Source organism: Ambystoma mexicanum, chromosome 1p, assembly GCF_040938575.1.
Source record: "Ambystoma mexicanum isolate Mex_15411 chromosome 1p, UKY_AmexF1_1, whole genome shotgun sequence".
NCBI classification, from domain to species: Eukaryota; Metazoa; Chordata; class Amphibia; order Caudata; family Ambystomatidae; genus Ambystoma; species Ambystoma mexicanum.
The window spans coordinates 1,069,420,737-1,069,433,581 of record NC_090921.1 but is presented as its reverse complement, the minus strand read 5'-3'; the positions used below and the strand labels follow the sequence as shown (position 1 = coordinate 1,069,433,581).

At 50.9% G+C, this 12,845-nt stretch overlaps 1 protein-coding gene across 3 annotated transcripts in view; it reads right to left on the bottom strand.

Annotated features, from left to right (window-relative positions):
- The window catches only part of ARHGEF11 (Rho guanine nucleotide exchange factor 11), a 1,841,770-nt gene that overhangs the window by 356,004 nt on the left and 1,472,921 nt on the right, over positions 1 to 12,845 (bottom strand). The gene's annotated exons all lie outside the window — the stretch shown is intronic.

Below are 12,845 nucleotides of genomic sequence, written 5' to 3'. Positions count from 1 at the left end.
TTGAGAGCCCAAAGGGAAGCAATATGGATCGAGGAAATTGGGTCTCTGACCCCTGAAGGGATGAATGAAGAATTGGATTTAAGTTGCTTCTTATAAACTTGCTTTTTTATTTTAATTTTTTTAATTGCATGCATTTTCTTATTTGTTTAATTTATTTTTTAACACCCATCATCTGTACAGTGGTTGGACTGATTATTAGTCACCACTTCTATTTTTGTTATCTTTTTACTTACTTATATTATTACCTTTTCTCTGTTTTAACTTTTTGCTTTTTATGAACTATCCATTCATTTTGTTTATTTTTTAATACACCTTTTTTTGTATTTCATTTGCTTACAACATTTCACCTAAGCCATACACTTACAACCATAACCTGCTCTTTCTTTTACAACCCGGTTCATTTACTACATTCAAACATGTCTGTTCTGTTTTACGCACACACATCACCACGCATGCTCAAACACGTAGGCATTCTATTCATTATCATTTCCAAGACAACTTTTCAAGCTTGGCAAGGCAGACAACGGACACGCGTTCAGTTCAGCTGCGTTGTGCTCATCCATTTGAACGACAGCTCGCCGTGCACATCCACTTGAACGGCAGCTTGCCGTTTGCATTATTTACATCAATCCAGGTAATTAACATGGTCTTTACCGCGCTACTTTTTTAATACTATGTTCGAACATTCATGTCAACATTAGCACATTAGCTCCGTTACTTGCCTTCTTAGACCGGTGATTTTGTAAAAGGCACCATTGTTACCTAGGCAACGCTACACTGTGCAGCCATTTGAGACAACACACAAGTCTTTTTCTGCTCGCCACCCGCAATTACGGTCAGCAGCTAGCACGTTTGAATCAATACAGGTAATATACCTAGCAAGTTTCTGTCTTTTTCCGCTTAATTTATTTATTTTTCCCTTGCATTTCACTATCACAGATACATATGACACGTTCTTTTCACACTTTCAGACCAGACACAGATTAATGTTTTGGCACTGTGATACTTTCCAATGGAGTTTTTTACATGTGATCAGCAGGTCAGTGAATACCCCTTTACACCGAATATAACAGTAACTAGAACTTAGGCTTTTTTTTTTTTTTTTTGACAGTGTGTTTATATGTTTCTCATTATTTTCTCTTGCAATTCCTCCGTGATCCATCTTAATTGATGAAACTCTTGATGACGAACTATCCAAACATTAATCATATGCTGATGTTGGTAATGTTAGCGTATCTTTCACTTACATTTGATTGGTGAATGATGTTTCCGCTTGACGGTTTTCTATTGTTTAATTGTGAAAATCACAGTCGTTCTATTTTGACTGTTACAATTATCTAAGTAAAGAGATTTAACCAGTAGGCATTTATAAACACATTTGTTCACAGGCCCTGAGGAAGGGTTTTCAACCCGAAATGCATAGGCCTTAAAGTGACATTTCTGCCTCAGAATTTCAATTCCCTCAGAGGAATTTAAGCTTATGACAGTAATAAGCAAGTCAAGAATAAATAACCGTAAATTAATTTCATTATTACACGCTTTTGAAGAATTTTTTACTGAAACTAAACCACTAGTGAGTGGTACACCGGAGTGCAGCCCGCACCGCTGGCTTCACAGCCAAGGTCTTTTCTTTCACTATTTAAGCCACGCCCAGGCTGAGAAGGAACAAGTTACTTACCTGTAACTGTTGTTCTCCAGCATGGGTCTGGCATGGATTCACATGCTCATGAATATTCCCCGTCGTCAGGCTGGGAATCCTCGGTAAAGAAAAAACCAGTATCAGTTTCGTTTCTGATCTGTCTTTCGTAGTAATAACCAATCACTGGTCTCTGCGTCATACTGACCACAGCCAATGACTGCCCTCTACCTAAGCACCGCCTCTGGCAGCCATCTTCAGATTTGGAAGCACGTGAAGTGGCAGTATGACCAAGTGAAGAGCCGCAGAGGGGTAGGCGGGAGGGTTCGCATGTGAATCCATGCCAGACCCATGCTGGAGAACAACAGTTACAGGTAAGTAACTTGTTCCTTCTCCAGCATGGGGTCTGGCATGGATTCACATGCTCATGAATAAAGAATACATAGCAGTACACACATGCACAACCACGGGAGGTGGCAAAGGCTCAACATTAAGCATCACATCAACTCAACATTAAGCATCTTACCTCCTCACCAGGCTCACCTCAGGCGAACAGGTTGCGCAGCACTGCTTGGCCGACCCTGGACTCCTCCCTGGAATCCCGGTCGACGCAGTAGAATTTCGTGAAGGTGTGCGTCGACCTCCACGTAGCAGCCCTGCATATGTCCAGCAGGGGCACACCAGATAGGAACGCCGTGGTAGCCGCGATCGCTCTGGTGGAATGGGCTCTCGGACGGCCAGGCAGCGGTCGGTTTGCCAACCGGTGACAGCACATGATACAGCCGGAGAGCCATCTGGAGATGGAAGCCTTCGAGAGAGCCTTCCCCTGATTGACAGGTCCAAAGTTCACAAAGAGTTGTGACGTCTTCCGAAAACCCTTCGTGCGGTCCACGTAGAACTTCAGCGCTCTAGCTACATCCAGCGAGTGCAAAGTCCTCTCAGCCGGCGACGAAGGCGATGGGAAGAACACAGGCAACACCAAGGGCTCGTTGAGATGGAAGTCCAACGGTACCTTGGGCATGAAGGAGGGGTGCGTCCTGAGCACTACCCTCGTGTCGTGAAAAGTCAAGTACGGGGCCTTGCATGAAAGGGCCTGGATCTCTCCCACCCGTCGTGCGGAGGTGATGGCCACAAGAAACGCTGTTTTCCACGACAGAAACTTCAACGGGGCCGAGTGCAGAGGCTCGAACGGAGGTCCCATGAGCTTGGTCAGCACCACGTTGAGCTCCCACGCCGGGGCCGGAGCCTTCACCGGCGGGAACGATCTGAACAGTCCCTTCATGAACTCTTTCACCAGACGATGAGACCACAAGGACGTCCGGCCCGTGGTTCTGTGTATCGGGAGATCGCAGCAAGATGAATCTTGATGGACGCGTGTGCCAGTCCAGCTTTGGCCAGCGTCAGCAGGTACGGCAGTACCTGGGGAGCCGTAATCCGTAGAGGGTTAATCTTCTGTGCGTGGCACCAGACAGAGAACCTCTTCCATTTGTGTCCGTAGCATTTAAGAGTCGAAGACGCCCTGGCCTTTGCAAGAACCTCTCTGCAGTCGGCCGGTATGTCATATCCTCCAAACTCTAGCGCTGCAGGAGCCAGGCCTGCAAGTTCAGCGATTTCGGGTCGTGGTGGAGGATGGCGCCTCCTTCCCTGGAGAGTAGATCCGCGTCCACCGGCAGCTTGATTGGCGGGGACGCTGACAAGTCCAGAAGGTCCGGGAACCATATCTGCCTCGGCCACGCAGGTGCGACGAGGATCATCCTGCACCGTGACCTCTTGAGCTGGTTGACGAGCCGGATTAGCAGTGGCAAAGGAGGGAACGCGTAGAGGAACAGGCCCTCCCAGGGGAACGAGAAAGCATCGCCCATGCTCCTCGCCTGGGGAAACCTGCTGGCGAACCTCCGGCACTTGGAGTTCGTCGCCGTCGCGAACAGGTCGATCTGGGGTGTGCCCCACCGTCGGAAGAGGCGATCCACTAGATCCTGCCGTAGTTCCCACTCGTGGCACGAGCGCAGCTCCCTGCTGAGTGAGTCGGCGATGGTGTTTTTTATCCCTGCCAGATGAAACGGCACCAGAAACATCCTTTGGGCGACGGCCCAATGCCACAGGTCCTGCGCCTCCTTGGACAGCGCTGGGGACCTGGTTCCGCCCTGTTTCCTGATGTAAAACATTGTGGTGGTGTTGTCGGTGAAGATCCTCACCACCTTGCCCTTGAGGGACGGAAGGAAGGACCTGAGGGCCCAGAACACTGCACGGAGCTCCAGGACGTTGATATGGAGGGACTTCTCCGTCGGGAGCCAAAGGCCTCTCGCGTGCAGATTTTCAGTGTGCGCTCCCCACCCTTCCATGGAGGCATCCGTGGTCACTGTCTCCTGGTGGTCTGGGGTCTGGAAGTCCATGCCCGCCGTCAGATGCGCGCGGTTGCCCCACCACCGGACCGCTCGGCGGAAACTCTCGTCGAGTGTGATCCTCTCCTCGAAGCTGCCCGTCGTTTGGATCCAGCGCGCGTCCAGGAACTCCTGCAACGGGCGCATCTGGAGCCTGCACATGGGAATGAGGTAGATGCAGGAAGACATCATTCCGAGGAGGGACTTGATGGACCTCACCTTGGCCGCGTCGGAAACCAACATCCGCTGTACCTTGCCCAGGATGGACCTGGTCCTTTCCTCCGACGGGAAGGCCAGAAGGGACACTGTGTCGAGCTTCGCTCCCAGAAACAGTGCATTTTGCGCGGGTACCAGGTGGGACTTGGCGTAGTTCACGGAGAATCCCAGGTCCGTGAGAAGTTGGACGGTCCTTGCCGTGTGCTCCACGGCGAGCTCCTTCGTCTTGGCTCGGATGAGCCAGTCGTCCAGGTAGGGGTAGACGTGGATCCCCTTGCGGCGCAGCTGCGCCGCCACCGGTGCAAGGCACTTGGTGAATACCCTGGGTGCCGACCCTAGTCCGAAGGGGAGGGCTTTGAACTGGTAGTGACGCCCTTGGACCACAACCTGAGGAATTTTCGGTGCCCCTTTTAGGATGGGAATATGGAAGTATGCATCCTCCAAATCCAACGACGACAGGAAGTCTCCTTCCTCCAGCTGACCCAGGACGTGCTGGAGTGTGACCATCCGGAACTTCTGCGCCTTGATGAACTTGTTCAGACGTCGCAGGTCTAGGATGGGGCGCCATCCTCCCGTCTTCTTCTTCACGAGGAAGTATCTCGAGTAAACTCCGGAGCCCCGAAGCCTCTTTGGGACGAGTTCGATGGCGCCCTTCCTGAGCATCGCCTTTACCTCCAGGAGAAGCTGAGGGACGTGAAGCTCTTTCCTGGCCACGGGGGGGACGCGCGGGCACCTTCTTTGAAACTCGAGCGCGTGGCCCCGGGCTAAGGCGTCCAGCACCCAACGGTCGGTGGAGATGGACTCCCACACGCTGACGAAGCTCGCCAGCCGGCCTCCCACCGGGGTGCTTCGGTGGGGGCCCGACCCCACGGCCGGTTCAATCCTGTTTCGACGAGGCTTTGCCGCCTTGACCTCCTTGGCGACGACGGCGGGGTCCGCCAGACTTGCCTCGTCCTCTGTAGGCCTCCTGAGACGACGAGCGGGCCGCTTGACGGTAGGTGGAGAAACCGCCGCCGGAACCTTTGGAGGCGCCCTTGCCTCCGCTGCTCCGAAAGGGCGTCCGTCGTTGCTGCAGAACCCCAAGGGCCCGGGCCGTCTCAGTGTCCGCTTTAATGGCCTGAAGGGAATCGTCCACTGTTTTCCCAAACAGGTTGTTCCCATCGAACGGCATGTCCAGGACTCTGGTCTGTACGTCTTGACGGAAGTCCGTAGCCTTGAGCCATCCATGCCGCCTAAGGCACACGCCGTTGCCCAACTGGCGAAACCCAGTGTCGGCGATGTCCGTCGCAATAGTGATGGCGTGGTCCGACGCCACCTCACCTTCCTGTAGGATCTCCAAGGCATCCGCCCTCTTGTCGTCCGGTAGGAAGTCCAGCAGGGGAGCCAGTTTGTACCATAGCTCCCTGTCGTAGCGGGCCACGATAGCCAAGGCGTTGGCCGCTTTAATCGTCGTCGCTGCAGACGAGATGACCCTGCGTCCCATAGCGTCCAATTTCTTTCCCTCGCCGTCCGGTGGGGAAGTCGATGTGGAGGCCGCACCCCCCCCCGCTTTCTTCCTGGCCGCCGCAGAGACGACGGAGTCCGGGGTAGGCTGCGCCCGGAGGCACAGGGGGGCCGCGTCCGGGACCCGGTACTTCTTCTCGTACCGGTCTCTTCTAGCTGGCGTCGTGGAAGGGTTCTTTAGGAGGGCGAGGCCCTCATCCCAAATGTCGTCCAGTAGAGGCACCGCGAGGACAGTCTTCCTCTTGGCCTCGCGCCATTGATAAAGGAATCCTTCCTTTTTCTTCTCCTCAGGGCGGAGTTGGAAAAGCTCGGATGCCCTGGCGATCATGGAGTGGAACGATCCAATCTCGTCGGGCGGAGAAGCCCTGGTGGGAGGTGACGACGGTAGATCCTCGTCGTATACCTCGTCGTCCGTACCCGTCGCTGCCGTGTCAGTCCCCGTATCATCCCCTCGGGTGGACGGGGAGGAGGGCTGGACGGGGCGCGACGGCTGAAAAGGAGGTGGAGGGTGAATCCTTCTTTTCTTGGGCGGGGGAACACCAGAAGGTCCCGGATCCCCCGACGGGAGAGGTTCCTCCGTCGGCAACGGTAGTCTCGTCCTTATCTCTGAACATAAGGACTGTATAGCCAACAAAATGGCCGCCGAGTTGTCTTGCGGCGCTGGCAGAGGGGAATCCGACGGGCGATCAGGGGCCCCGTCGGCACCCTCGACGATGTCGTCGTCGCCTGCGTCGGGATCCATCCCGACGGGCCGGTCTTCTTCCACGCCAAGGCCGTGGCTTAAGACCTCAATCAGCTCCTCCTCCGAGGTTGAGGCCGAATCTACGACGATGCCCTGCCCCCCCTTTTTCTTCCCCGCTGGGGATTTCACGGGGGTCCTATCGATGGGCACAAAAGAGGACTCCCTCCGAGGTGGCAGGGAGACTCTGAGCCCCGAGGTCGCCACCACTGGTGTAGCCTCCACAGGCTGAGCCAGGGCCGCCGCGACAGTATCGATAGAGGGCTTGGCCGGATGGATTAAGGCCTTCACCACCTTAGGTGCGCTCACCGCCTTATCCTTGAGGGGGGGGACACTGCCTCGCTCCCCCTCCGATGGGGCCTTCGAGCTCGACCGGGGCCTCTCCAGGAGCTTCGCCGGGTGCTTGCCCTTCCTCTTACCCGACCCAGAGCGTTGGCTCGTGGCTGAAGGTGCCGGGGAGGGTGCGCCCTGCCTGGCGCCCGTAGAGCCCGACCGTTCGGCGCTCCCGGTGCCAGCGGACTCGCGGTGCTTGGCCTTGTGTTGGACCCCCGTCGCCGGGGCGTCCTCAAAGGTCTTAGAAGACCGCTCGGATTTCTTCCTCTTCTTCTCGCCTGACGGGCTCTTCCCTTCCAGCCAGTTGGCGAGACGTTGATGGCGGTCCTTCATGGTCCGCTCCGACATGTTGCCGCAAAACGCACAGTCCTTCTCCACGTGCGTCTTGTCCTCATGTAAGCAGTAGAGACAAAAGGAGTGTTCGTCCTCCTTAAAGACGTTCTGCAGCTGGCATCCAGGGCAGATCCTGAACAGCTTTCCGGGCGTCGAGCTGGCCATGTCCGGGCCTGAGAAACTTCTGGAGTCCTCCAAAAGCGTAGCTCGACGAAATCTTCACCCTTGAGGGGCGCAGACGAATCCGACACGGGTCCCCGTTGATCGGATGGAGAGTCGGTGGAGCTTGAGGCTCTTTTGACGGAAAAAAATGAAGTTTTTGAGAAAAAACGTGAAAAAATAGCACTAACGCTCGAGAGCAATAGCACGAGGATCCCAACACATGAACGTGCGGTAAAAATCTGAAGATGGCTGCCAGAGGCGGTGCTTAGGTAGAGGGCAGTCATTGGCTGTGGTCAGTATGACGCAGAGACCAGTGATTGGTTATTACTACGAAAGACAGATCAGAAACGAAACTGATACTGGTTTTTTCTTTACCGAGGATTCCCAGCCTGACGACGGGGAATATTCATGAGCATGTGAATCCATGCCAGACCCCATGCTGGAGAAGACTCATTATACTTACCTGTCAGATTTTTGCCAGTGAAGTAACTAGGCAGCAACCAGCCTGCATCAATCAACGCGCCTTGCGCTGAAAGCAGGACGGAGAGCACACTTTCCAAGAAAACAAGGCCCAGTATCCAGTCGAGTAGACTCCAGGGAAGGGTTTGAGGTCATAAGAGGTCTGAACAGGCTGAGTGACGTTCCCGTGGATACCAGGTGAACGTTACAAGACCAAGCGAAGATCTCGTGGCACGCCCATTTTAGGGCAATAGCAATGTTTAGTACGCATACGCAGTGAATGTGAATAGCAAAAAAAGTGCAAAAAAGGTACAAATATATCTACAATGTTAAAAAGTACAAGAATTTTAAAGGGAAACACAGTTTCCCATTACTGATAGTCTGAAGGACTGATAAGTTTCCCCATAACCTATAAGCAAAAGGCAAGGGAAGTGAAGCTGAAGGCTTTACTTCCCTTCAAAAAGTCAGAACAGGATAAAAACGGAATGAGGTTCCATAGGAAAATATGAAGGGAAAGTTGTAAAAAGAGAAATCTTTCCCAACAGCCATCCCTATCCACTAGAGGAGTGGGTGAGCTCCATGAATTGTCAGTTAAATCTCCCTGCTTGGTTTCCTCCAAGGAGAAGGTGACGTTAAGAGTGAAACCTTCTTTCCTACTGAATGTGGTCTCTGATCCATCTTCCTGTCCTTTTTCCTCCATCTCATCTTTCTAAGGCAGAGGAGCGATTCCATCAGCTGGACCCGGTGTGGGTCCATAGTTACTACGTCACTCAGAGAGGCCAGCAAATATGACTAGCTTTTCATTGGTTATACTGGTGCCCGTGCTTGCAGGGCTGTGACAAAACAGACTCAAGGTGGATCATTCTCTGTACCTAGGAATGCTATGTTCTGGCTAGTAAGGAGGTGCCTGACAGTGCCAGAGAACACCACCAGAAGACTGTCCGCTACATTGGCTATGCATTGTGAAGTCCCTGTTCTGGAAATTTGCCAACAGCTACGTGGGTTTCTTTGCACATGTTGGATAAACATTACAGCTTGAACTATGTCTGGTCAGGACGCTCATTTTGGCAAGGCTGTCCTTCAGAGTTTCCCTGATTTTGGCAGGGTCCTTGCTATCCTCCCTCTTTCAGATCTACATATTGCTATGGGAGTCTATCAAAGATGAGGAATCCATGAGCGGAAGGAATCCATTAGAAGAACCAATTACTTAGCTCTTGGTAATGTTCTTTCAGATGGATATTCCTCCATTCCTCCCACCAATTCCTTGTCGCCCTTCTTAGCTGCCCCTCTTGGCGGATAGCTAATACATCTAGGTTCTCCTGTCCCTCAGCAATACAGTGCTAGGGGGAAAAGGATGGACTAAGGTCATGGGGTGCAGTGCCTCTGTATATACAGGCTCAGATGTCATGTCTGGCCAGGGGCATGTAAAGGCATTGCGGGGAGCAGACGCAGAGCCACGCTGCACCACCAGGAGGTGGAAAAGTTTCTGAAGAGCAGCTCTGCTGGGAGATGGATAAATCAAAGAAGAGGAATCCATGGGAAGAATCCTCCATCACAAAGAAAATTACAGAGAGGTAATTATTTTGTTTGCTACTTGCAAGGTGGTGTCCACGGCGGGCTGGTGACAGCGGATATCTTCCTACCATGTTTCTCTTTATTCGCAGATGCACTTTTCTTTGCCTATTGTCTTTTAGAGTACCACATAAGGCTGTGCCATGAGATTTTCCTATCTTTTGTCCATCTGGTATTTTGGCCTGCTTCTCAGGACCAGATATGCCATATATGGTAACCCCTTTCCCTGGTAAGCCCTCTGCTTTCTCGGTCAAAGAAGCTCTGTGCTTTTGTGGCCAGAGGTGGGGGCTGGAACTGTTTGGTCCTAGTCCACATCCATGTCAGCAAAGGACCAGGGTTCGCCAGTATGGGTAATAAAGACAATGCTGGCTGGCTGTAATACTTAATTCTGGTTCTTCAGCAGGATGCTCCTCTTCGTAGGGGTCTTTGCTTGAACAACGATCTTGTGAATACCTGAAGAAATCCTACTTTTATCCAGGATTCATGCTGGAGTTGCCCCTCAGAACACCAACGGTAAGGCTCTGCACCATTCAAACTGCCAGAGGCTTTTCAATCACGGAGAGCCTCCAGCCTCTACATCTGCCCTGCTACAGACACTTTGGTATGGAAGCAGACTGCGACCAAATAGCCCCAGCCCCGCATTCGAACGCAAACACGCTACTGCTTTACCTTGGAAAGCTGAAGCTTTCCCCTTGAAAGGCATTCCCGTATATGGCAAATCCAGCCCTGAGAGGGAAGGAAGAAGGCCAAAATACAACATGGCCAAAGCACAGTTGAAAAACTTGTGGCACAGCAATTTTCTAATGTATGGTACTCTAAAAGGAACTAAGCAGAAAAGCACACATGAGAATAAAAAGAAACGCAGTAGAAAAAAGTCTGCTTGCACCAGCCATTCTTGTACACACCATGCAATTAACCACAAAGTTACCAGAAACAAAAGATATAGGGAAACAAAGTACACCCAGCATACCTCAGCGTAAGGAGAACAGTGCGGTGTATACTAAACAGACTTTCACAAAGGAAAACAGAGTTCTCCTGCACTGATAGCCATACTGACTTATGAGGGAAAGCAGCAAAACAAAAATCTTTGCTAACAATTACCAAATTGATTAGCCCAGTTTCCATTCAGATTGCAGGGTGTCATCTGCCTCCAACACCACATCACACAAAGTGTGCGAGTACCTAGCTGTGATACAAGAGGGGCTAACATCCCTTAACACAAGGCCGCTCGGGGTCAAAACCTTGTTCCTAAGGGTATCCAGTTTCTTCCTCTCCCTGTCCAGTGGCAAGGTGGAAATGGTATCTGCCTTTATCCACATCATGGCGCCTGAACCACCAGACGGCGAAAATCCAGCTCTGAAGGATCTGAGGTGGATAAATGGCAACAGCAGCATTAAAATACAGAATATTTAAGTATTTATTTATATCACGCTTACTTACAGACTTCCCCAGATTCTAAGGGCCAGATCTTGTTCCCAAGTTGAAGGAATTGCCCCATAGCCAGTCTCCTGGTCTAGGCGGAAAGAGTATTTTCTTAAGAGGGTCTTGCTTCAAGATATCAGTTTATATTGCAACTTTATAATTGAGGGAGCCCGAAAAACTCAACCACCCTAGATATGGTCTTCTTCAAAGACCCATTGAATATTCCATAGGTAAAAACCTGGATGATATCTGGTTCAGGAGAGGTATCCCGGTTGCTGGCATCCCACACATCAGCAAGCATATCAGCCAAACCTTCATCGTGACCATACATTTCCTCTGGGAGTTGTGCAAGTTGCCATTCCCCCATGCAATTGAACCCACAAGGGATGGGGTCATCCTCTTTCAATGATATGTTCAAACATGGACATGAGCACCAACCGGAAAATCTTAGCAGCCCTTAGGCTCTCCTGCACCTCTTCAGAGGAGCCAGTGCCAAGAGATGCCAAAGGCTGAACTCAATCATATGATGCCAGGTCAACCACGCCAGATTGCAGAGCTGTGGGGAGCAATTTCCATGACAGGGACCTGGGCTGAGGTCTCTGACATCCGTTGACAAGTCTGAGAGATGCCTCTGCCAGCCTGGGAAGGCACAGTCTACCGTTGCTCCACCACCGGTCGGAACCAGGGGTTTTGGAGAAAAGGTTAAATATTTTCTGCCAAAATTCCTCTCACTGCTGCAGGGAAGAGGAGCAGGTGGGTAAATGTACTTGTACCAGTGACGGTGGTCCTTTCTTGTTGTCCAAATCCAACTCCCTGGAGTGGCAATGGTGATTCCTTGAGGACGAAGAAGAGTGGTGCTTAGAGCAGTCACTTGGAGATTGGTATTTCCTATGGCACCTTTTTGACCTCTTACTCGCTTTCCAGCCAGGGGCTACATAGCTCTGGTTCTTTGGCTTTCTTGACAGAGCAAAGCTCAGAAGCAGCTTGGGTTTTAGAGGGTATCTTCCGGCTGTTGTGGAGAGTGATAAAGAGCTTGGCGGTGCACTCCATTAAGGACACCCAATGTATAAAATGACAGGAGTTGTGATATGGACATGTCCCGCTGTGCTTACAGGGGAGACATGACGGAAGTAGAAAACTGATAAAAGCAGTTGTGTGTTGCAGAATTAGGGTGCTGAACTTGTGGAAAAAGTAACAGTGATCATGAGGCCCTGCCAGCTAATTAATACACAACCTTTTATATTGCATCCGGAATTAGGGGTGCCAGCGACGCAGATGCAGATGCAGAGTTGCAGTGCATCCCCTTGTGACTGAAAAGGTTTTCAAAGCAAGACCGATTGGAGGGAATTTCTGAGAGGATTCCAATTTGAGGTTTCTGTGGGTAGGAGGAATCTGCTATCAAATTTTAATATTACAAAGATGTTGCCTGAGGGCTTAGGGAGCACTCGGAGCAAATGATACAGTAGAAAGTGTTAAATGCGTTGGGGGCTGGTAAAAGTGTATAAACCATGTGCCCATTAAATATCGCACTAAGTGGGAGAAAGTACGTTTCAGAAACCCTGTTGCAATTGCGCACTCTGCATTTCACCACATTAGCAATGCATTCATCGGGGACAAGACATGTAAGTGCAGTTTCAATAGTGTAATGAAATCCAAGACATTTTGGTAGGCACCTCGGAGAGGGCAACTGGATAGGTGCATCTAAAAAATGAGAGGAAACAGCACAATATTGTTACTCTTAAGTCCCTCCACCCAACGGTCAATCCCACCCCCACATCTCTGTTATCATTCCTATGGAGAACTCCTTAACTGCTGTTTTAATGAAAGCCAATTTCAATTTAGAACATATGATTTCTACCTAGTCCAAGGCATGGAGCTAGTCACAGCCACACATCCTACTGCTATGTAGAAAACTGCGCCTTAGAAGATGGAAATCCTAACAACTGCGGTAATGTGATTGCATTGGAAAAAAAAACAGTGCACACCAGAAAACCTAGTGGTGTGTAAATATGGTGCCATATGTCTGAATACGGGCGATTTTATCAGGAGCAGAAGTAACACTGAAAAGAACATTTATATATCAAATACA